Source organism: Ambystoma mexicanum, chromosome 7q (assembly GCF_040938575.1).
Source record: "Ambystoma mexicanum isolate Mex_15411 chromosome 7q, UKY_AmexF1_1, whole genome shotgun sequence".
NCBI classification, from domain to species: Eukaryota; Metazoa; Chordata; class Amphibia; order Caudata; family Ambystomatidae; genus Ambystoma; species Ambystoma mexicanum.
The window spans coordinates 1,060,752,742-1,060,778,892 of record NC_090941.1 but is presented as its reverse complement, the minus strand read 5'-3'; the positions used below and the strand labels follow the sequence as shown (position 1 = coordinate 1,060,778,892).

General features: G+C 48.4%; 1 protein-coding gene across 5 annotated transcripts in view; it reads right to left on the bottom strand.

Moving 5' to 3' along the window:
* LOC138528612 (uncharacterized) overlaps nucleotides 1-26,151 on the bottom strand; it is a 1,266,637-nt gene that overhangs the window by 293,631 nt on the left and 946,855 nt on the right. The gene's annotated exons all lie outside the window — the stretch shown is intronic.

The window sequence follows — 26,151 nt, the reverse complement described above, 5'->3', positions numbered from 1 at the left end:
CCCGAGTGCAAGGGTAGCCAGGTGACCAGTGCAGTTTCAATTTCAGCCAGGAGTTTCAGCAGGGGAGAGGAAGAGAGAAAGCAGAAGCAAAGAGGAAGGTCTTGAGGTGCTTTCCGAACGAGAGATAGTTCCCCTCAAGTTTCAGAGAGGCAGGAAGGCTGTTCCAGAGGGAAACCCCAGCTGAGGAAATAGATTCACCATCAACTCAATGCTTGGAGAAGCGACTGACCCTGAGCGAATGGGAGGCAGAGGAGCGAAGGGCTCGAGAAGGAAGAGATTTACGAAGAGAGAGTTGAAGGTATTCAGGCCCCAGGCCCCAGAAGGCCTTGTGGAAAATGCAGAGGGGTTTGAACTTAATGCTCGCAGCCACTGGGAGCCAGTGTAGAGATTTCAGTCCTGGAGAGATACGATCCCTAGGCTTGAGGCCAAGGAAAAGTATTGCAGTACTGTTTTGGATGAGTTGCAGAGGGCTGAGAGTAGAAGCAGGCAGATTTTGAAAGAGGCTGTTGAAGTAGTCCAGCCTAGAGAGAACCAGAGATCTGGAGACAGTGAGCTTCTGGGGGAAGGAGAGGAAATGAAGAATACCTCTGAGGTGGTGCAGTTGGTAGTTTGACTTCTTAGAGACGTCAGAGATGTGAGGGGAGAAAGAGTGTGTGGAGTCGAAGATGACCCCAAGGTTTTTAGCCTCATTGGTGGGAGCAGGAAGAGGGCCAAGAGAGGTCAGCCAGAGAGTGACAGGAAAGGAGGGAGCAGGTGTGCCGATGAGGAGAATCTCAGTCTTACTGGCATTAAGGCACAGAAAGTTGGCAGCACACCACTCCTGGATAGCAGACAGTTAGAAATGAGAGATGGAGAAGACACTCCTCTAGCATACGCAGAGTACGACGAGCCCAGGGTGGTGCCTGACCATATCTTGGCCAAAGCAGTCAACCTGCTTTCTGTAAGGAGTGTTTCCTGTAGAAGCGCTATGTCAATCTGTTGGCAGCGCAAATAGGTCATCACTTTGTTCCGCTTAATATAGCTATTAAGCCCCCGGACGTTCCATGTGACTATCTTAAGCTCCCCCATCATCTCTGTCTACCTTTTTATGTCTTGATGGTCTGTTGCTCTTCTCCTGCGCGTGCTGCGTGACCGTATAGGCTGAACCCCAACTTTTCCCCTTAACTCCCCTTCCCCCCTTTCCCAACAATTGCCCAGCTCAGTACCTTGTACTCAGGCATTCCCGCCTCTCTCTCCAGCCCCAGTGGTCCTTCCCTGGGTAGCCGGAGTGCAGCGGGTGGATGCATAACTGCTAGTATCCAAACAACAAAAGTTTGTCTTGGGTAAAAGGGCGCTCCTGCGGAGCATGATCCTTGGACATGGGGATCACGTTGATTGTTCCTGTTGATTCCTGATGGGCTTATGTCAGAGAATCCATCCAACTGCTTATGTTATCTTCGTGTCTTCCTGATCGGCCTCCTGCGATACCCATGCAGCTCACGTGACAGTACGTTCATGCATCTGCAGTGTCCGCCGGTTTATCTCCCGCACTGGTTGGCAGGTTCTCGGCATCCATCCATTTGTGAACTTCCTCCGGAGTATCAAAAAGATAGATCTGCCGTTCAGTATGATCGTCAACTTCGCTGGATATAACAGCATATATTTGAGATTTGATTCTAGCAACCTCCTTTTCACTGAGGTGAAATGCATTCTCTGCCTTTGTACCTATAGGGTGTCGTTGGGGTATGCCGTGATGCTTGCAGATGCCTTACAGATTGTGCCACCTTTCCTGAAGTATTCCAGGATCTTCTCTCTGGCCTTATAGTTTAAGATCCGGGCTATGAAGGGTTGCGGCGGGGCACCCGGCGGTGGCTTCCTCCCCAGGGACCTATGTGCTCGCTCCACTGTGAAACCCTGCGTGAGGGTGCCTGGGCTGATTTCTTGTAGCAACATGTTTTCTATGAAGTTTGTGGGGTTCGCACCTTCTTCACCTTCTGGAAAGCTGATAACTCGGATGTTGTTTCGTCTTGCACGTCCTTCTGCGTCCTCGACTCTCCCTTCTAGGTTCTGCATTTACTGTCGGAGTATTGTTACGTCTGCTGTGGTGACATTTAGTCCTGCTGCGTTTTCCATGACCTGTTTTTCAAGGTTCTCTGTTTGTTCAGCCAATGCTCGCACATCTTTTCGCAAGAGATGCACGTCCAGGTCAACAGTGTCTATTTGGGTTTCCAGGGCCACTTTCAGTTACGCAATGGCTGCAAGGATCTGCTGATATTTGCTCAGTTGTTTGGTTCCTCTTGTCGTGTTTCGATAAGTGGAGTTGTGGTTCCGCTTGTTTGTGACAGTGTCGCAAACATATCTAGCGTGGGCTGTCTGATCTTGTTCTTGTGCGCTTTGGTCGCCATGTGTGCTTCCCTGCCTGGTGGTGGCACTAGATGCTGTGCTGGGTGGTACTTTCGGTACTGGAAGCTTGCACGTTGGTATGTGTTAGGCAGACTTTGTATGCAGTACCCTCTGGGACCACTACACACAATTCTGACTACAGGTATAGGCAACCCAACCTTTGGTATAAGCTTGTACTACAGTTTTGGTAGGGTGTTAAGCAGCCAGGCTTATCTCAAGAGGGGAAATGTGGGCTGTAGTGGAGTTACACAAAGAGTCAAAGTTACAGGTATTCAAATAAACTCCTACACTCAAGGTTTCTTGGATAAACAATTATTAATTTATTTATCAGTCAGTTATAACGCCTTCTTCAGAAGGGGGCAATAGAATATTAACACACAAATACACTTCAATACTGTACACTCTTGGTTTCTGAATCAATAAATACCCTTTTTGGATGGCCCACAGACACAACCTACACCCACAGGTGACTTCAATAACTAGGGTGCGGGGGACATTAATATCTTACTATTGGCATTCAGAATACTCTTTAAAGGTTGGTAAGAGGCAAATGTTATTTGAACAACTAGAGACCACACATTCCTATGCAGGCACTTTTAGATTTTCCTAGAAGAGTCATTCAGTTCAAAAGGCTAAGCCAAAGTCAATGTGCAGAAGTCTTGTATAGGATGAAGCACTTCTGGTAAGTAAATGGAAAAGTCTTCACACAAGTTCTTAGGAGTCTTTGATGAAAAGAAGAATCAAATGTAGGGCCACAAGCTGATTAGACTTGTGAGTTGCAGAAGTGACAAGCACTCTATAGTAAGAGGTAAGTTCTCTCTGACTTTTTACAGTACCTTTAAAGATGAAGAAAAGATGCAGCAGATGACTCCTGTTCCTGTGCAGCTCTGCAGGTCTCACTGTTCCTGGGCCTCAGTCGTGGGGGACAAGAGGGAGGACGTCAGGGGACTCGTGCACTTGCACTGGGATGGTCAAAACTCACAACCAGCGAACTTCACTTTCAGTGGCTTTTCAGTGTTTCAGCTCCTTGCGTCTACCGCAAATAGCAATACTACGGTTCCTGGCTGTCAAGATGGGACTTTCCCTGCTTCTGGGGTCCCACACTATGTTGAGGGGGCTCAGGCTTGGTCAGTCCTGCGTCTTGGGAGTCCGGAGGATCTTCCAAAAGCTCTAGGCCAGCTTAAAAGCAACATGCACAATCTGGTGTTCCTCTCCCTGGCTATACGCTTTCCAGCAGCAACTCTGTGGAAATTCAACCAGCTCCGGGATGGATGTCCAGGTGGCTTACTTTGGAGTTGATTGGTCCCACCAACTCAAGGGGAGAAGCCATCCTTGCAGGGGCTTCTCTGTCGATGCGAACTTGGCCTTTTGGCACTGCAGCAGGGCTTCACTGGGCAAATCAACGGTCCAGGAGTTGCAGCAGGCGTCCTCTTCAAGTTCTTCTTCGGTTCCTTCGTCCAGTGGTCGACTCTGCCTTCCAAGCAAAAGAACTCGCCTTTTATACAGTTCTCTCCCATTCATTCCAGGGTGGCTGTCCTTGCCGGACAGTCAGCCAGCCAATCATCACAGAGTGCATTTGGGTCTCCTAGGAGACTAAGCACAGGGAGTTTCGGGCACCTCCCTCACTTCCTGCATACCCCAGACACCCTGGAGTCAGAGGCGGGTTTCACTCCTGAACCCCACCAAAGGGGAAATGAACAAAGAGACCAAACCATGGTTTGGCGCGCAGAGCAAATCTCAAGAAGGACCTTTCCACAAAGAAATGGCGAAAAAAGAAGACCGGGCGCCATTTTGACAAAGGTGGCTCCCGTGTGCGCTTTACTATAGCTGCGAACGCAGCCCGCGGTAAAGGCACACTATGGTAGTTCAAACAAAACCACTGCCACCAGCCATTCAGTGCAAAAAGGGTAAGATAAAACATTTTACATAAGAAACTAGACAAAGGGGATACTAGGTAACCCCTCCAGCACTTATTGTAAGATAGGTTGTGCTGGGTCTAGAAAGTTACAATGCTAAGTAAAGTCAATTTCACTTCACTGCTCTTGGAAACAATAGTTTATCCAAGAGAAGGTATTTAAACCTTTGGGAAATCTGAAAGACTTCCCTGTGTCACTGCACTGAAGGTGCTGTGTGACACAATGCAAAAGATGATGCCTATGGAGTTTGGCAGACTCCACAACGAAAAGAAACACAGTGTTCAAATCACAATAAAATACATGAGAGAGTAGGAAAAAGGGTCACAATCTCTCCAGGTTAAAAAAATCAAGTCCTCAAAATCCAGCAAAGTTGCAGGGGGCTCTCTAAGGTGCAGGGAATTTGCACATTTCTGAGAATTCTCCCTAACAGTATGCCTGGGGCACAGTGGATATTGTATTGTTTATTCGTGTTTCCCCTGGGTGTTGACTATTTGCCCATCTATTGTGGGTGGTTATCGCACTATGCAGCAACCTGTCATGATGATTGCTACTTTGTACAGAGACGCAGGTTCAGGTATACCACTCCCCTTCTATGTGTTGCGCTATGGTAGTTTGTTGCTGCTATAAGGCTGGAGCGCACGCTGAGCGCCATCTTGTTCTGCTGGACCCAACAGGATCTGTGAGGGAAAGTGCTAGCCCGCCCTGCAGCGTGTTCACTTGTAGGGCAACTCCCAGCCTCCACTACTGGGACAGAACCACGACTGAAGTAGCTATCTCGCGCAACCCTGCTGTCTACCACATCTCTCTGCTGTCCGTTTCCTCAGTGTGGCTTTGCTGTGGCACTTTTATACCTACTTGCTTATCTGACCCACAGCCATGGTCAGAGCCTGTAATTATGCAGACTCGGCCGCCAACACCATCTTGGGTGCAAGTACTTGCTTCCTTGCCTGCATCACCAGTGGGCTGGTACTTTGCTTCCCATAGTCGGTTGCAAGTTCACCCACGCATAATGCAGGCATTCATTGCTGTATCACTGTAATTTCAGCTCCAGAAGATTAGAAATCATGCCCTTTCGGCGCAGATCTTGCCGGATCATGCAGGAGCCTTGCGGGAAGCGTTGTTACCGCATGGCGGCTTGGCCACGCCCCAACCGCAATGCAAATATATCAGCATTTGCGCCGGCATGCATATTCATGCTGTTGCAAATGCTGAGGATCCCTATGGAGTCCGGTGGCTTTTTGCACCTGGCAGACTCCATAAGAATGCATTGTAAACGCCACGCCATGGCTGAAGGTGTTTACTCAATTTACACAGTGGAGTGCAAAAAGGGGGGGCAAAAGCTACCGTACATATTTATGTGTTGTGACGGCAGCCTTCATGCCAAGCAAATTGAGGAGTCGATGTATAGTAGCGCATGGCTGTGATATAGTAATACGTTTGTTACCTGTAACTCCTGTTCTCCAGGATTGGTGTCTTTCATGGATTCACATGCTGTTTAAATATTCCAAGTTGTTAGTCTGGGAATCCTTGGTAACAAATAAAGCAGTTTTAAACTCACTTTAGTGCTCTATTATATAGGGCCCACAGCCAATTAGACAGCCTTAGCGCTACACCTGGAGGCCATCTTCAGATTTGGCAGCACACATGATCTGGCAGTATGAGCCAAGCTGATCCATAAGAGGGGTTGGAGGGAGGGTCACATGTGCATCCGTGAACTATACCAATGCTGGAGAACATGCGTTGCAGCTAAGTAACTCATTCCTTGTCCAGCCTTGGATCTTTCATAGATTCACATGTTGTTTGAATAAGATTACAAAACAGTACATACATACAACCAAAGACGGGTGGAGGCATTACTCAACAGAAGTAACCAACTCACATCTGGAGCACTCCCCTCACGTGAACAAGTTGCGAAGCACTGCCTGGCCGACCCTGGACTCCTCCCTGGAATCCCTATCAACGCATTAGAACCTTGTGAAGGCATGGAGAGACCTCCACATGGATGTCCTGTAGATGTCAAGCAGGGGAACACTGGACAGGAATGCTGTAGTAGACAACACAGCCCTCGTACAGTGTGCTCTTGCTCTACCCGGAAGGGGCCTGTTGGACAATACGATGACAGTGTGAAATACACACTGATAGCCATCTTGCAATGAAAGACTTTGAAAGGGCGTAGCCCCTTGCTGGAAGGTTCGAAAGCTAAAAACAACTGCGATGACTTGCAGAATTTCTTAATGCGAGCCACATAGAACTTGAGGGCTCGGGCTAAATCCAGGGAATGCAAGGATCGTTCTGCAGGAGGCGAGGGAGAGACAAAGAACATCAGTAGAATACAGGGTTTATTGAGGTGGGATGAAGTAGGAACCTTTGCATTAAGGAAGGGTTTGTGCAAAGGTCCACCTTCGACTGATGAAAAGTAGGGAGGCTTGCAGGAGAGAGCCTGTAGTTTGCCCACCCGTCTGGCAGAAGTAATGGCAATTTGGAATGCGGTTTTCCAGGAGAGGAAAGGAGGCTCTGTGCAGAGGCTCACAAGGAGGGCCCATTCGTTCTGAGAGGACCACGCTGAGTGGCCAGGCAGGAGCAAGAGCTCGGACAGGAGGGAAGGCATGAAACAGTCCTTTCAGGAATTCCTTGAGCAACCTGTGAGACCAAAGAGGAGTACCTGGGGAACGCGTATAGTGTTCAAAAGCTGTTAAATGCATCTTGATGGAAGAGTGTGCTAAACCACATTGGCTAACGATAGGAGGTATGGTAAGAAGTCTGATGCTTGAACACACAACAGGTCAAGACGTTGACCTTTGCACCTTTGCACCAGCAAGCAAATCTTTTCCATTTGCTCTTGTAACGAGCTGGTGCCAAAGGACAGCATAGATGGACAGTGACATCCATGCTGAGTATTACCCATGTGCCAGCAGGTTTGAGGACAGTTGTATATATGTTTACTACGAGAAATGACCTCCACCATATCATTGCCAGTGCTTGTATTTGTAATTTATTGTGTTTTATTTAGCGCCTTAACCCAAAGCACTGCACAATTTAAAAACAAAGTACGGTACAAAAATAATGCCAAGTAAAGATCAAAACATCAATGCTGGTAGCAGACAATCAAGGGCTATGTAAGGGAGGAGTTTTCAAAGAGAGACAGAAAAGAGAATAAACCGTGATAGAGCGAATTAGAGTGGGAGAGTATTCTAATGTAAAGGGGCAAAAGCTGAAAGGATCGGAACCGGGACTGGGCTCATGGAGGATGGGGAACATGCAGTCTAAAGAGACAGGAAGAACGGAGGAGGCGAGGCAGAGTGTAGAAAGATAAAAGTGAAGCAAGATAGTCAGATGCAAGCTGGTAGAGGGATTTGAAGACTAAGCAAAGAAAGTGAAATTTGAGTTGAGAGTCGAAAGGTAACCAGCCAAGTGAGGCAAGTGAGGAGGAGATAGAATCTCGATGAGAGAGAAGACAGTAGACGAACAGAGGAATTATAGATTGATTTCAAGGGAGCAAGACACAGGAGACCAAAATGAGTGTTAGAGCAGTAGAAGAGTCTAGAGATTAAGGAAGAAATAAGAAGTTTAGTAGCTTGAAAAGTGAGGAAAAGACCAACTTTACTGATATTATAAAGATGGAAACAACAGGAACGAGAGGTAAGAGATATGATGAGCAAATGAAAGATTAGAATCAAAGTAGAGGCCAAGATTACGATCAGTGGGAGAAATAGCAAGATTAGCGGGAGGAAAGGATATGAAAGGAGGTGGTGGGTGAGGGGGATGGGTGTTAGCAGGGAAGAATAACATCTCAGTCTTCCCTGCATTTAGAGTGAGGAAGTGGGATGCCATCCAAAATTTGATAGCAGAAAAACAGGCGGTGTGGTGGATTTCAGGAGTGAAAGACGAGAAGGATAGAAACATTGTAATATACCTGCCTGTTTTTCTAAATAAAAGTAAAAAAGAAAAAAGGACAATGTAGCCGGTGCCTGGCCCATGGCCAAGATGTTGCAGCAGTCTGGAGGTAGCGGTACGTTTCCGAACTCTAATGCTGCAGGAGCCAGGTCGTCAAGTTGTGGGATGCTTGTTGTGCTGCTGCAGTGCTGCATGGACCCGCTGTCCTCGAGAGGAGGTCGGAAACCCGGGAGGAACCTGATGTAAGAAGCCACTGACAGTCGAAGCAGGTCTGAATAACAAATTTATCACGGCCAGGCCGTGCCTACCAAGATCATCTTGCAGCATTGTTGTTTGGGTGCGCTGAGAACTCAAGGTACGAGAGGAATCGGGTGAAAAGCGTAGAGGAACATTCCTACACACAGGAACAAGAATGCGTCTCCTACACTCCCAATGTGATGAAACCTGATTGCAAAAGTCTGGAATTTTTTGTTGGTCGCCGTTGCGAATAGATTGATCTCTGGATGTCCCCACTTGGTGAACAGGTGAAGAGTCTGGTCTTTGCAAAGCTCCCATTTGTGGCAGGATCTGAGTTCCCTGCTGAGGGAGTCGACTACTGCATTGTGGCTCTCTGGTAGATGGAAGGGTATCAGGGAACATGTTGTGCGCCAGTGCCCACGACCAGAATGCTGACAGAATCGGCAAGCGGGTCCCTCCCTCCTTGCTAATATACAACATGGTCTGTGAAGAAGCTAAGCAACCGGTTCTGCAGTGAATATGATTTCAATTGCTCCCTTTGCTAGGAGGGAATATACCTCTTGCAGGGACAGGTGTTTTTCCGCCTTTGTAACAGGAGAAATGGAGGAAAGAGGCCCAATGTACGCCTGAGTGTGGTCTTGTTGAATGATGGATAACACCCATTTGTCAGTGGTGATGGACATCCACTGCATGACGAAGTTGGTAAGCTGACCCCCTAGTGGGGTTTTAAAATGTGGGGTCTGGGTCAGAACTTGGTCAGGCCTGTTTTGGAACTTGGCATCTGGAGGAAACGCGGCGTCAACCCTGGTTTGCATAATAGGCTTACAACCCTCTTAGGTCTTCCCGAAGTGGGACAGCTGCGGACGGTAGGAGGATCTGTAATCCCTCAAAGTCCTGGGAAATCTGGATTTTCCAGAACCAAATGACTGGTGTTGCTGTTGCAGAGTATCTAATGAATGAGCGGTATCTGTATCAGCCTTGATGGCCTGCAGGGTCTCTTCAACTTTCTTGCCAAATAAATAAATGGCTTTGAACAGCATGTCTACCAACTTGGACTGAACTGTTGACCGGACATTGGAGGCCTTTATCCAACCCTGATGTTGCAACCAGCCCTGTTAACCATCTGGCGGAATCCAGTGTCCGCAATTTTAACAGTTATGGAAATGGAATGATCTGACGCAGTCTCACCTTCCTGCAGAAGTGTAAGCGCTTCCTAACTCTTATCAGGTAGAAAGTCAAGTATTGGACCCAGTTTGAAGCAGAGCTCCCGGTCGTAGCGGGCCAACATTGCCATTGAATTTGCTGCTTTGATTGTTCTAGCTGCTGCTGTAGAAATGACATGTTTGCCAAAAGCATCCAGTTGTTTGCCTTCCTTGTCTGGGGGTACCATACACGGGGACAAATGGTTTGCCAAATGTTTCTTTGCAGCCGCTGAGACGAGAACAGAGTCTGGCTGGGCTGTGCGAGTAGGCCTTTAGATGCTGAATCTGGGGCTTTGTACTTCTTTTCAAAGCAATCTTTCTTGGGTGGTGCTCAGAATGGATTCCTCATGACCAGAAGGAGGTCTTTCCAAATATTGTCACTACAGGGATGGCTACCACCGACTTCCTGGTAGGCTCACACCTTTTATAAAGAAAAACCCTATTTTTTGTGATCCTCTGGAAGAAGATCAAATAATTCCACTGCTTGCGACATAAGTGCATGATAATAACACATTTAATCGGGAGAGGGGTCTCTTGGAGGTAGATCTGCTGATTCGCTGGCACTTGGTCCTCAAACTCGTTTGTTGAGTTAGTGCGTGATATTAGTGCGTGGAGAGCCATCTGTCGGATAATCATCGGCATCGGTATCCTTGAGGGTGGTTGCTGGTGGCAGAACTGGGACACTGGAAGTGAGTCTGTATTGGGCCAGGGGAAACAAATCTTTTTCCACAGGAAAAGCATGAGGCTTTGATGAAGGAGGCAAAGGTGGTTCCGGGAAGCATTGTTGAAGCTCTGAAACCAGTGTTTGCAGTGTGGACAAACTATCTATAGAAACATCCCTTGAGCCTGAAGTAGTAGGGACTGGGACGGGTCTTGAAAGTGTGTCCACTTGAGCAGGTATCTGTTTGGGACCTGTATTGGGAGAGGAATCCAGCTGAACATGCACTTGCTAAGCGGGTAACCCAACGGGCGCTAATGGAGTGGTGGCATGTACAAAGGCAGGCGTGCATTGCCTTCTTCATCATCTGAACAAACACCCTCCTGAATGTCCATGTCAGAGTCTGCTCCGCACTATAGCAGATGTTTGGGGGCCCCATAGCCAGGCAGGGGAAAGCAGGCAGCACATATCGGGCACTGACATCAATGGCTAGGCACAAGCCAGCCTGGGTAGGTATGACAGTGCTGACAGAGCTTCTGAATCCCCTGCAAACCCTCATGGAACTGCAGATGGAGAAAACAAGGATTTTTAAATGGACTTGGTCGTCGACAACAAGGTACTTGTCGATGGAGTTGGTCTGGCGTTGACGAAATTGTCTTAGTCGTCGATGAGGCGGACTGAATCAACTTTGCTGTTCATGAGGTGGTAGTCAACAGTGGATTTGGCCATCGACATAGCAGGCCTGGATGTAGGAGCAGTAGCCGTGGATGACAGGCGCTTCTCCAAAGAAAGTGTGTAATGTAAGTACTGAGGATGTTCTTGCAGCTGTAGGCATGGACAAGGATGTCAAAAAAGACATTGACAAGAGAGCAATCCGATCATGCAACCAATGTCCCTTTTTTGCCATCTTCCTCAGGAAGATTCTTCATGGGACCTCAACATCTTTGATGAGGGAGTGTGCGCTCAAGGGCTCTGCTGTACCTTGCAGAAGCATAACTGCGGACAGAGGCCGAGTCAAAGGCCCCAGCACTGTGTACAACCATGTCAATAACTCCTGTGTGGATCCTTCAGGATTGTGGACGAGAATGACTGACAGATAGTGTAGTTGTTAAATCATTGCCCGGATACAGACAATAGAGGCATTCCTCATGTAGATCCTCGATGTACACGCTTTGAACAGGCTTTTCTTTCCAAGTGTCTGCCATGATGTCCACAGACACTTGCAGGCCGTAAACAATGGAAGCAGGACCGCAAACCTGGAGGCGACAGAATGGGCTGAATTGTCACACCGAAAAAAGGAAGCAAAAATAGACAAAATCGTCAAATATCTGAAGAGAGATTTCTTGAGGACTCCCAACACTTAACGTGCGGTAAAAATCATCTATCGAATTGGCCGTGGACAATATGACCCAAAATGTCTCTAATAGAGAACTAAAGTAACAGGCAGTTAAAAATCTTTATTTATTGGCTGACATGAACATTACATAATAACGTGGGGTGCACTATACATTGCATAGTGAAGCTTGTTACAGATGGTTATGCATACAGATATTAAGTTCATTTACTTTTTTATGCTCTGGGTATAGTTCCTATGGCCATATTATTCTGTTGTTGTTGCTGAGGGCTGGCTGGACAAGTCTAGGTATCTCCGGAGGGAAGCCCATATGTCCATTGGGCGGTTGGTTGGTGCACTGAGTTCTATGTACTCTGCTTCACAATCGTGTGTCTCAATCAGGTCTCTAAGCCACTTTTGAACTGTGGGGGCAGTTTTTGCTTTCCAGTGACAAAGGATATTGCATTTGGCCACGGCTGTTGGCAGTGAAAAGAAAATTCGAGCCTTGGTTGGGGCCTTGCCTATGTTCCCCAGGAGGTATTTCAGTGGTATGGCCGGGATTCGGATCTCAAGGATATCGCTGATACAGGCGGCACTTTTCCCCAGAACCGTCTAGTGGGAGGGCATTCCCAGTACATGTGGAAGGAGTTGGCTTCCGTGAGCTGGCATTTGGGGCATAAGGATTGTTTGGACTTGTCAAGTTTGGCAACTTTCCCAGGAGTGACATGTAAGTGATTCAGAATTTTATATTGGATCAGCCTGAGATTGGTATTTAATGATATATTTTTGGTATATTGGCAATATCTAGCCCATTTTGTGTCGTCAATTGCCATCCCGAGGTCTCTTTCCCATTTGGTTTTCATGTTGTTCTGGGAAGGGGAATGGGACTGGACTGTGCTGTAAATCTTGGAGATAGTGCTGTTGAATCCGTCTTGATTTAGCATGTCTACCATGAATGGGTGAGGAGGACGCTCCGCTGGGAATGGCGGCCATTTATGTTTTAGGGCTGATTTCAGGCGATGATATTGGAGAGTTGTTGTGAGCCCCTGCCCTGTTGTGTTTTGGACTGCTGCCAGTGTTAGGAATTCCCCATTTGGGAACAAGTCCCCTAATTTCTTGACTTTCTCGGGGTCCCACTTCCTCTGCATCATGGTGTCATGTGTGGGGGTGATATCTGGGTGGTGCCACAGGGGGATATGTTCCCAGTAAGGATGTGTGCACTCCACTCTACGGAACAGCCCCGCCCAGGCCCATTTACTGCAGGCCATCGGGTTCGTGCTCCTCAGGCTACCGTGTTTTTCCGTGAATATACAAGCTGGTATATCCGCAGGGGCCACTGCTTGTTTTTCCACTTGTATGTGGGGGGGTATGATTCGGTTTGTGAAACCAATATTTGGCATACTGAGCCTGCGCTGCATAGTAGTACAGGGTGAAATCTGGCGCTGCCAACCCACCTCTCTCCACGTTCTCGCTTAGTTTGGTCCAGCTCTGTCTAACTGTTCCGCCCCCCCCATACAAAGCATGAGGCCATTTGATGCAGTTTTTCAAAGAAGGGTTTGCCCGGCCAAATAGGTATGTTACTAAATAAATAAAGTAGCTTTGGGACCACCATAATTTTCAGACGGGCAATGCGGCCGTAAACTGAAATGGGGAGTTTATTCCAAAGGGTTAGTTTAGTTTCTAGTTCTGTAATGTAGGGTGCGTAGTTGGCATTGTATAATGTATCTCTGTCTGTGGCTATGATTATACCCAGGTAATGCGCAGAGCTTGGAGACCAGCGAAACTTTGCCAAGGCCTCTGATCTGGTAACCAACGGAGTCGGGGGAATTATTTCCGATTTTGTCTGGTTAATTTTGTAACCCGAGAATTTGCCAAAATTGGGAATGTCCTGCATGACCGGTGGTAGGTTGGCGTTTGGATTGCGTATATATAAGAGAGTGCCATCCGCATAGAGCAAGACTGTCTTGAGGGAGCCGCCTAATGGAATGCCCTGGTGTGAGTGTTTGTGGCGCAGGAGTGCCGCCATGCCCCCTATCGTGAGGGCGAATATCAGGGGGGACAGTGGGCACCCCCGACTTGTGCCCCGTTGTAATGTAAAGGCTGGGGACAGAGTTTGGTTAGTAAGAATTCTAGCACTTGGGTTTTTGTTAGGAAAGATTTCATATGTGAATGTAATTTTCCCTCCATGTGTCAACCCCCAAACTTTTTGCTGCTGTTTAGACACCACTGACTGACTTTGCCAGAGAAGCACAGCCTTCAGCTGTACTCCTCTGGGCTTTCACTCACTTTTTATGGGGAAACCGATATGCCCATAAGACATTCAGTACTGGGAGACTTTGTTTCCCTTAGTCCTTTTCTCATGTTGCAACTTTTGTGCAACATGTAACAAGTGTGCAATGTATATTACCATACAGCACCCTTGGTTCTATAGTCATTTCCAAAGGCCCTAGATACTGGAATAGTGGGACCAACTATTCTCGGCACATTCACCAAAACCTACCAGTAGGCTTCCCTGGCCCAACCATTGGGCTGACCAGCTTACACAGGACCTTTGCTCTGTCTCTGCCGTCGTTTTGAGGAGGCCCTCGAAACTTGGTATACTGCTAGCTCTGCGTCCACGGCACCGTCACACCGAATTTCGTACACTTGGCATTCCCAGGTCTGAAGTGAGACGAGTGCGCCCGGACCGGAGTAAACACAGTTACCGTGCTGCCCTGCTGCGGCAACGTCCTTTGCAAGTCCGCTGCATTTGTGACCCTCTTGCCCCTGAAGCCTGCTGCAGTGAAACTGGGGCGATTCATCCACCGGAGCGGAGAAATCGCCACTGCCCCCTTTGGGAATCCTCGCTGAATCTCAGAAACTAAAAGGTGCTGAGACATCCTTTTTGCCGCTGTCGAACCTGTAACCGAATTGGACTAACCTGCCGAAGTTTGAGTCTCCTTGCCCTAGGGACCCGTGAGTAATCTTTACCCCAACCGGTGGCCCCTAGTGACAGAGCCCAACTTTACACACAAGTAGCCCCTGGGGGCCCCTCTCCTGTCCACTTCTATTGCGAAATAGCAACTCCATCCCGAACTCTCAAAATGCCTCTGGCTTCAAGTGGAGGTCCTTCCTGAATAGTGGGAACTTATTCTTCATCGCCTTATCCACCTTCCCGAGCTGCTAGAGACCCCTGAAGTGACTCTGTTTTGGCCCATTGGAACAACCGCGTGCGTTGGCATACATGTACTATTGAGCACAAGGCTCCCCTCTTCTTAGGGCTTGGACTGCCTCTTAGTTAGGTGAACATTTGATGTTGAATTGTGCCTAAAGATTAACTGCAGTGCCTGTTTTCTTACCCTCTAGGTTGTCAACATATTTCGTGCAGTCACACTTTTAGACCCTCCTGGTCTTGTATATATATAGTCTTGAGTGTGATGCATTGGTTTACTTAGTGTTACTGTGATTCTTTGCTATGGTCTATGTTACAAAGGCCTTGTAATAAATGTTTCCATATTTTTAATATAACACCTGTCGGGAGTAATTTTAAGTGTCCTTGCTCTGGGTGCTCATTGAGGTCTTTCAGTCACCCTCACCCCTCCTGAGACCTAGACTTGACCGCCTGTCATAGCTACCCTGATTGGTCTGGCTTGTCCAGAGGTTACCCTGTTCCAAGAAACTAGGTTGGCCTTCTGAACCTCTGCCCCTCCTGGACAGAGTTCAGAAATCCTTCTTAACAGTTTTTGTACAACAACTGGATGAAGCTTTGGAAGTGTGGGCCAAACCCCATGTTGTGCAGAATTGCATACATGTAGCGCCAGGACACAGAGTCAAACGCTTTTTCAGTGTCGAGTGTTACTGCTGCCACCTCGGAGTGTGAGTCCAATTGTGATATGATCGCAAAGAGTCTCCTCAGATTTAAGGATGTGGATCTAGTAGGTATGAAGCCTGATTGGTCTGGGTGTATTAGCTTGTTCATATGGGGGAGCAGTCGGTTTGCTATGACCTTGGCATACATGTTGGTGTCTGTTAATGAGAGGGGGCGGTTTGATTTAGGGTCTTGCGGGGGCTTATGTGGCTTAAGTAGGACCATTATTGTTGCTTTCCTCAGGGACTCCAGGAGCATTCCGCATTCTAGGGCTTCTTCCCACAGTGTAAGTAGCCTGGGGGATAGTTCCTCCACATAGCATTAGTAAAAATTGGCTGGGAGGCCATCCGGGCCAGGTGGCCTTGCCAGCCGTCATGGTCTTTAATGGCTTGGGTGATTTCCTCCAGGGAGAACTGGTTTTCCAAACTGGCCATGTCATTGTGTTCTAGTCTCGGCAGGGAGATAGTTGACATGTAGTGCTCGAGTTCGTGAGACGATCATTGGTTGGTGTTCTTATACAGGTCTGAGTAGAAGTCCAGAAAGATTTTGTTGACTTATTGGCGTTTGTGTGGACCTCCCCGTTCGTGCCCTTGATAGAAGTGATCGGCCTCAACCCCTGTTTTGTTTTAATTGGGTATGCCAGCAGCTTCCCTGCTTTGCTGCCTTCTCCATACCGCCTGGTTCTGGCCAGCTGACTGATATATTTTATTTCCCTCTAAGCCAAGGTTCTGAACCGGTCCAGTTGCTCCCGCAACGGTTTGAGGGTCGCCATGTTAGGTGCCCGTGCATGTGCTTTTTCTAGCACCCGGAGATCGCCTTCCACTCTGTTTAGGTCCGTTCTGATGGATTTCAGTATGCCCCGCGCTTTGGCAAGGAGCTGCCCCCTGGTCCATACTATAAATGTTTCCCAGAGCGTGGCGGTCGAGGAAACCGACCCCTCATTTATGCTGAAGAATTCTCTAATTTCGGTTCTCAGGGGTTCTATGGTCGACTCATCCTTCAGAAGTGACGACGGCATGCGCCACGAGCAATGCATCTTTTCTGTGGTCTCCAGGACTATGTCTAGCAAAACTGGTGAATGGTCAGATATGGTTCGTGGAAGGATGCAACAGTCGTTCACATTTGGGATTAGGCCCGGGGAGAGAAGCCAGTAGTCTATATGGGAGCTTGTGGAGTGCACAGATGAGTAGAATGTGAATTCTTTCCATGCCAGGTGCATTTCACTCCATACATCAACCAGCGGGATTTCGGCCATGCTGAGCATTATAGTTTTAGCTGCTCTGGAGTGGGATCTTGGGGGTCCAGCCAATCTGTCCAAGTCGAGATGTAGAATCGTGTTAAAGTCACCTCCCCAGATGATCTCTGCGTCCTCATATGTCACCACCAGTGTCATGATTTGAAGATAGAACTACGGGGAGTCGATGTTCGGGCCATATGTGTTCACCAGGATAACTTCGTGGTTGTGCAGTGTTCGCCATATTATAACTTATCTTCCCTCAGCATCTACGCATAACTTGGTAAACTGGAAGCCAGTGCGGCGATGGATGATGGTGCAAATGCCTCTGGGCTTTCACTCACTTTTTATGGGGAAACCGATATGCCCATAAGACATTCAGTACTGGGAGACTTTGTTTCCCTTAGTCCTTTTCTCATGTTGCAACTTTTGTGCAACATGTAACAAGTGTGCAATGTATATTACCATACAGCACCCTTGGTTCTATAGTCATTTCCAAAGGCCCTAGATACTGGAATAGTGGGACCAACTATTCTCGGCACATTCACCAAAACCTACCAGTAGGCTTCCCTGGCCCAACCATTGGGCTGACCAGCTTACACAGGACCTTTGCTCTGTCTCTGCCGTCGTTTTGAGGAGGCCCTCGAAACTTGGTATACTGCTAGCTCTGCGTCCACGGCACCGTCACACCGAATTTCGTACACTTGGCATTCCCAGGTCTGAAGTGAGACGAGTGCGCCCGGACCGGAGTAAACACAGTTACCGTGCTGCCCTGCTGCGGCAACGTCCTTTGCAAGTCCGCTGCATTTGTGACCCTCTTGCCCCTGAAGCCTGCTGCAGTGAAACTGGGGCGATTCATCCACCGGAGCGGAGAAATCGCCACTGCCCCCTTTGGGAATCCTCGCTGAATCTCAGAAACTAAAAGGTGCTGAGACATCCTTTTTGCCGCTGTCGAACCTGTAACCGAATTGGACTAACCTGCCGAAGTTTGAGTCTCCTTGCCCTAGGGACCCGTGAGTAATCTTTACCCCAACCGGTGGCCCCTAGTGACAGAGCCCAACTTTACACACAAGTAGCCCCTGGGGGCCCCTCTCCTGTCCACTTCTATTGCGAAATAGCAACTCCATCCCGAACTCTCAAAATGCCTCTGGCTTCAAGTGGAGGTCCTTCCTGAATAGTGGGAACTTATTCTTCATCGCCTTATCCACCTTCCCGAGCTGCTAGAGACCCCTGAAGTGACTCTGTTTTGGCCCATTGGAACAACCGCGTGCGTTGGCATACATGTACTATTGAGCACAAGGCTCCCCTCTTCTTAGGGCTTGGACTGCCTCTTAGTTAGGTGAACATTTGATGTTGAATTGGGCCTAAAGATTAACTGCAGTGCCTGTTTTCTTACCCTCTAGGTTGTCAACATATTTCGTGCAGTCACACTTTTAGACCCTCCTGGTCTTGTATATATATAGTCTTGAGTGTGATGCATTGGTTTACTTAGTGTTACTGTGATTCTTTGCTATGGTCTATGTTACAAAGGCCTTGTAATAAATGTTTCCATATTTTTAATATAACACCTGTCGGGAGTAATTTTAAGTGTCCTTGCTCTGGGTGCTCATTGAGGTCTTTCAGTCACCCTCACCCCTCCTGAGACCTAGACTTGACCGCCTGTCATAGCTACCCTGATTGGTCTGGCTTGTCCAGAGGTTACCCTGTTCCAAGAAACTAGGTTGGCCTTCTGAACCTCTGCCCCTCCTGGACAGAGTTCAGAAATCCTTCTTAACAGTTTTTGTACAACAACTGGATGAAGCTTTGGAAGTGTGGGCCAAACCCCATGTTGTGCAGAATTGCATACATGTAGCGCCAGGACACAGAGTCAAACGCTTTTTCAGTGTCGAGTGTTACTGCTGCCACCTCGGAGTGTGAGTCCAATTGTGATATGATCGCAAAGAGTCTCCTCAGATTTAAGGATGTGGATCTAGTAGGTATGAAGCCTGATTGGTCTGGGTGTATTAGCTTGTTCATATGGGGGAGCAGTCGGTTTGCTATGACCTTGGCATACATGTTGGTGTCTGTTAATGAGAGGGGGCGGTTTGATTTAGGGTCTTGCGGGGGCTTATGTGGCTTAAGTAGGACCATTATTGTTGCTTTCCTCAGGGACTCCAGGAGCATTCCGCATTCTAGGGCTTCTTCCCACAGTGTAAGTAGCCTGGGGGATAGTTCCTCCACATAGCATTAGTAAAAATTGGCTGGGAGGCCATCCGGGCCAGGTGGCCTTGCCAGCCGTCATGGTCTTTAATGGCTTGGGTGATTTCCTCCAGGGAGAACTGGTTTTCCAAACTGGCCATGTCATTGTGTTCTAGTCTCGGCAGGGAGATAGTTGACATGTAGTGCTCGAGTTCGTGAGACGATCATTGGTTGGTGTTCTTATACAGGTCTGAGTAGAAGTCCAGAAAGATTTTGTTGACTTATTGGCGTTTGTGTGGACCTCCCCGTTCGTGCCCTTGATAGAAGTGATCGGCCTCAACCCCTGTTTTGTTTTAATTGGGTATGCCAGCAGCTTCCCTGCTTTGCTGCCTTCTCCATACCGCCTGGTTCTGGCCAGCTGACTGATATATTTTATTTCCCTCTAAGCCAAGGTTCTGAACCGGTCCAGTTGCTCCCGCAACGGTTTGAGGGTCGCCATGTTAGGTGCCCGTGCATGTGCTTTTTCTAGCACCCGGAGATCGCCTTCCACTCTGTTTAGGTCCGTTCTGATGGATTTCAGTATGCCCCGCGCTTTGGCAAGGAGCTGCCCCCTGGTCCATACTATAAATGTTTCCCAGAGCGTGGCGGTCGAGGAAACCGACCCCTCATTTATGCTGAAGAATTCTCTAATTTCGGTTCTCAGGGGTTCTATGGTCGACTCATCCTTCAGAAGTGACGACGGCATGCGCCACGAGCAATGCATCTTTTCTGTGGTCTCCAGGACTATGTCTAGCAAAACTGGTGAATGGTCAGATATGGTTCGTGGAAGGATGCAACAGTCGTTCACATTTGGGATTAGGCCCGGGGAGAGAAGCCAGTAGTCTATATGGGAGCTTGTGGAGTGCACAGATGAGTAGAATGTGAATTCTTTCCATGCCAGGTGCATTTCACTCCATACATCAACCAGCGGGATTTCGGCCATGCTGAGCATTATAGTTTTAGCTGCTCTGGAGTGGGATCTTGGGGGTCCAGCCAATCTGTCCAAGTCGAGATGTAGAATCGTGTTAAAGTCACCTCCCCAGATGATCTCTGCGTCCTCATATGTCACCACCAGTGTCATGATTTGAAGATAGAACTACGGGGAGTCGATGTTCGGGCCATATGTGTTCACCAGGATAACTTCGTGGTTGTGCAGTGTTCGCCATATTATAACTTATCTTCCCTCAGCATCTACGCATAACTTGGTAAACTGGAAGCCAGTGCGGCGATGGATGATGGTGCAAATGCCTCTGGCCTGCGTAGAGTACCCGGTTCCAATTCTCAGAGGGCCCCATTCTCTGGCCAATGAGTCCACTACTCTTGTTGCATGAGTCTCCTGCAAGAATAGTATGTCGACTTTGTGTCTCCTGGCATATGCTAGTATTTTCCTGGCCTTTATAGGGTTCGCCAGGCCCCGCACGTTCCATGACAGGAGTTTCACTTTATGCATTGAGACTGGTGGGGCCATAATGGGCTACGTGATCTTTAAATGTGGCCCATGTTGCCATTGTTTTCTGTGTCAGCTTTTTTCCCTTTTTCAACCCCCCTTTCCCCGCACCTCACCATTCCTCCAACTGGATAGTGTATTCTCCCAACTTGGTTTAACAGTCTGAGTCAGTGGGTGGCTATGTGCGGCCACAACTTCCAACTTCGGGGTTTGCCGCCTGTGTGTGCGTCGTAACCTTGGTTTGCAGTGGGTTTGGGTGTGCCGGCGCTCCATTAACCTGTTAGGGCTCCCATTGAGGATGAGCACATGGGGCTTTGTGTTGTGGTGTCTCGTAGTCACCCATTGTTCTGGATTTCAGGGATGTGTCATTCGATTTATAGTTCATCGCTTCGCCCGGTGATGCAAAAAAGTGGTCACTTCCTGCATGTTGGAGTCGTAATTTGGCGGTGAACAGCATCGCATATGGAATTTTCCTGTCGCGCAGTGCCTTCTTCACTTGCTCAAATGAGCGTCTGCTGTTTGGACCCCGTTGGAGAAATCTGGGTTGATGTGTATCCGGTTGGAGTCGTGGGTCAGGGTGCGTTTCTCCCACGATAGGCGTAGGATTAGGTCCCAGTCCCTATAATTTAGGAGACAGGCTATTATCGTGCGTGGAGGGGGTGCCTGGTTTGGGTGGCGGGGCAAGGGATCTGTGGGCTCTTTCTATCAAAAAATGCTGTGAGAACTGGGCCTTCGGGAACAGTGACCGAAGGACTTCCTCCATTGGTACATTTATGGTTTTCTCCGCCACACCGACCACCCTGATAGTGTTGCGTCGGGATCTGGATTCGAGGTCCTTGCATTTATCCCAGATAGATTTTTAGGTTCTTTTGGATCTCTTCGATTGCTTTCCCGTGAGTGGCCGATGGGTCTTCCAGGGTGCTCACTCTTTCCTCTGTCTCAGACACCCGGGCGTTCATTTTTTGCATGTCCGCTCTGATTGAGACTATGGTACTGCTTATATCGTCTATCTTAGAGTTGTCTGCAGCAAACCCAGCATGTAGGGTGCTCATATAAAGGTCCATGCTTGAGTCCGCATGTGGCTGGGGAGTAGAAGCGACCGTTTGGGTGGAGCCCTGGGCCATGTCTGTGCCGTTTGTGATGGTAAAGGCATCCATGCAACCTTTATTGTTCTTATTGCCCTTGGCCCCTCTTGGCATGACCCAATTGGGTAGGTGATGGACTGAGTGGGGGTTGGCTGCTATTCTTATTTAGTTGTCTGATCAGGGTCTTCTGGTGTGTCAGGAGAGAAGTCTTGGGACTGGTGACTCGCTGGGTTGGGGCGGGATCTGCCTGGGTTTCACTTATGTACTTGTGACCCAACTGGCAGTCTCATTTCTGCTGTGGTGTACGAGCCTGTGAGGTCTGCGCCCCTCGATCGATGACAACCACTCTGGCTCGTGGTTGCTTGGCGTGAAGCAGGGCTCGCTCCTGCGTAGCTGTGCCACTGGTTTGGATTGGCGGCCTGAGGGCCCAGCGGGCTCGCCTCTGGCCGTTGGTTTTGCTGTGTGTCTCAGTGTTATTCCCCACTCAAAGCCGCCTGGGGTGAATGTGGCCCGTGCTCAGGTATCCTCACAATGTTGGTAAGGTGCAGCAGATTCAATTCTGCAGCGCCCCACTGTACTCCAGTAAAGGGAAGCTCAGGTGCTCTTTTTCTGCTCGGGGGTGGCGTTGGGGGCCGGGTCCGCCTGGGGATGGATGCGCGATGTGTGCTGTCTCTGCGGTCCGGTTCCGGGAAAGGTTGCATGCTCGGCAGCCCCCCTGTGGGTGTGTTGGGTACCTGGGCCGCCGGGCAGACCCTGTCTTGGGTGGCTGCGGATGACAACCATCTGGCTCGGGGTTGCTTGGCATGAAACAGGGCTCGCTCACGCGTAGCTGTGCCATTTGCTTGGATTGGCGGCCTGGTGGCACAGCGGGCTCACCTGTGACCGTTGGTTTTTGCGTGTTGTGTGCCCCAGTGTAATTCCCCACACAATGCGGCCTGGGGTGAATGCGGCCGATGCCCAGGTATCCTCACAATGTTAGTATGGTGCTGCGGATTCAGTTTTGCGGTGCCCCGCTGTAATCCAGTAGAGGGCAGACCGGTTTCTCTTTTTCTGCTCGGGGGTGGCGTTGGGGGCCAGGTCCGTCCAGGGAAGGATGCGCGGTGTGTGCTGTCTCTGCGGTCCGGTGCTGGGAAGGTCGCGTGCTTGGCAGCCCCCCTGTGGGTGTGTTGGGTACCTGGGGAGCAGGGGAGACCTTGCCTTGGGTGGCCGCGGGAGGCCCAGCGGGTGTGCTCAGACATGTACCTTCTGCACTGCAGGCTCCTCCGTCGCGGCTCTCCCTTTTTCCACTTGCACTGATGTGCAGCCGACCCTGGGGGGAAGCAGGGCAGGCGCCGAGGAGCACACACGTTATGGTATGGACTCCTCCACACGTGTTCTTTACCCGCTTCTACTCGGCCCCCGCTCTGCCTAGTTCCTGATGCAACGGCTTTTTGGTGCTCTGCCTGTGTTTGGTCGCCCTGCAGGCGGTGGAGGCCCGCAGATGAACCCCCTCGGCCGAGCCTCCCTGACACCCGAGATGCCCTCGGCAGGGTAGCTCCAATCCAGTCCCCGCCTCCACAGATGTTTGGAACCGCCGGGTCCCCAAATCGCCACCTTCCGATGGGTCGCTGCGACTATTCTGATCCTGCAGTTTCGGCGCACAGCTCAGGGGACGGTCGACGGTCTGTTACAGCGTCACCGCTCAGTTTGGGCTTGTCACTGCGCAGATTTCCCTCGGATTTCGCCTGGAGCTGCCCGGGTGGATACCATATGCGTATCTTCTGCTCTTTGTGCCGGCAAACACTTCATACCGCAGGATTTTTATCGCAGGATCTTGATGGTTACGGAGCTACCACTTCAGGCGGCCATCTTTGTCAGCGCACAACAGCCCAGCCAAGTGACAAGCAGTTTAAACATTTAAAGGTAAAACTGCTTTAATGTTACAGAGGATTCCCAGCCTGACGACGGGAATATTCAAACAGCATGTGAATCCATGAAAGGTCTAATGGTACCAAATTTGAGTGCCAAATGTGTGGATGTCTTATAGACGCAGCAGAATTATGTGCTACCGAGCATTGAGTGATTCAAGTTTATTGTTACACACATTTATTGGTGTATAAAAGCAGTGGATGCAGAGTAGATTATGTGTGGCAGTTAAAGTTTATAGATGCGCCTTAGGAGAGTGCACATGAATTAATGATGTAAAGTTAAAGTTTATTGGGAGACGCAAGTAGAACATTGCATCTTGGCATGCATACATGTTATGTATTCCAAACACACTGCAACAGAACAACAAGAAGGAACTACATCCATATGTTTTGGAAATGTGTAGGAAGGATTTAAAAGTAATAAGTATTTTGTGGAGCCTTGCACTGTTGTGTGTGCTGGCAGGTAATAAGTGCACTGGATTATTGGAGAAGTCGGAGAACTCCCTCGATGCCCATTGCTCCATAAAGTACTGGCCCAACCCTCGACGGTGCACTCCATAAAGCATCTCCTTTTTGTTTCACCAATGCTTTCCTAATGCGTGCCCAGCCACCCACATTGTTTTTCTTTTCACTCCTTTCTTTCAGTCACTAGACTACTTTAATTTTTCTCTCCTCTTCTTTCCCCCTTAGAGACTCTATATCAATCTCTACACGTGTTGCTCTTTTGAACCACATGGAGCATACCAATGTATGCCCCTTTCTTCCTTTCATTAGCTCGAATGGCGACCCATAGTCTCCACATGTGGAGATGTCTGTAAAGCTTTGATCCTTTCCTCATTAGCCTCCTTTTTTGCTTTTCCACACACATCAGCTATCTGTACAGCATCCATGATATATTTGTTCACCCTCTGTACTGCCCCGTTAGTTTCTGGATGATATAATGACGTTCGTTTGTGTTTGATTCCATGTTGTAATAAATATTCTCTGTACCTTTACCCACAAACTGTGTTATATTGTTGGCAAGGATGCTGCTTGGATATCCCTCACAGCTGAATACCTCCTCCAAACATTTAACTAGTTTGTCGGTCCATGTCCCTTTCATAAATGTGATCTACATCCACCTCGAGAATAGATCCATTAAGACAACTACGAATTCCGCATCCTCTCTTCCCAAACACACAGGTCCTAAGATATCCAAAGCTAATTCCTCCCACACTTCACATGGAGTCTCCACTACATTCATTGGTTTCGTTCTGGCACAAAATCCTTTAGCAGAATTCTCACACTCAATGCATTTCTTCAATTTATTTTATACTTCCCTATTAAAGTTGGGCCACCAGTAATCCCCTCTCAATATGGCCTTTGTTTTTTTATAATCCGACATGACCCTTGTGAGCCATTTAAATATATACCTTAAGCAGTTCATCACGACTACTCGCCCCAACCTGGACACTTGGCCTTTTTGCAGGCCACACCTCTTTCATATACTTAATATCATTACATTTTTCATGTTGCTGTCTTGTAGCAAACCCTACATCCACTCTTCTCGACCAATTATACCGTCACGCGTTACCGATACCTGTTTCATCCACTCTCCTTTCCCCTCACCCTTACTGGGCAATCTAGACAAATTAACGGCAAAAGTGTTTTCACACCCTGGTAGCACCTCTAAAACAAAACTATGAGACTACATCATGGATACCCAACTAGAAATTCGATGTGACACCTTGTCCAAGCCTTTTGGTAAAAACTTATTTTAACGGTTTGGAATTTGTGTATCAAACTTTCTTCTCCATGCCTTTGCTTCCGAGATAAGATAGCCCCTAACCCACTATCACTTGCATGCACAGTAACTATGGATTTTAGCAAGGTCTCAAATTTCCCTATGCAAAGGACATCTCAATTTCACCTTTGATCCTTTCAAATACTCTTTCACACTCCCTGTTCCAAACAAATACCTCTCCTTTTTTTAGTAGTACACTCGTGTGGTGAACCCTTTCCGCAAAGTTTTAATGAACGTTTGATAAAACTCAACCATTCCCAGAAATGCTCCCAACTATGCTTAATTCCGCAGGGTTATCAACTTTTTTATCTCCTCCAAAAGCTCCCCTTTTGGCCTCACACCAGGCCTAGATAACTTCACATTGGGTTTGCTGGCAGTTGGAGAGATGTAGCCTGGGTGGTGGGAGCCAGTGGGTCCCTGTCCTGTAATAAAATAGACTTGTAATGGACTCTTACCTGATGTGTCCTAAAAAGTCACATTGCAACAAGGCTGACGAGGATGGGTTGCACTGGCTCCCATCACTCAGGCTACATCTCTCAACTGCTAGTGGTGGAACACTAGGGGCACAGCATTCTCACACTCACATATACTATAATTCCATTTTACACTCTGTTCTCATACATTCCAAAACCTGCATCTATCTGGCAATCAATGCAGTAAAGTACAATCACAGAACTATCCTGGAGGTCAAAGTGAGCAAGGCATGCAGAATGCTCCACGATGGTTGTATTCCTGGACCTTTTAGGCAATGGGTAATGACTGTACACAGAATTTAATCTCTGTTTGAGAAGATGTCTAAACAGAGGGCTGAGTGAGGCGAGGAAAGGAAAAGCAAAAAACTGCAGAGGGTCGGTGTGGATTCGTTTCTGCACTGTGCCTTCTAAGCGCAACAATGATGGGCTGCTCTGTAGCAGAGTATGCATTCAAATCTCCTTTCAAGCAGTTGTGCTGTGAGAAAATACTAGGACCTTTGAGTGATGGGAGAAAACGTCTGCAAATACTAGGAAAT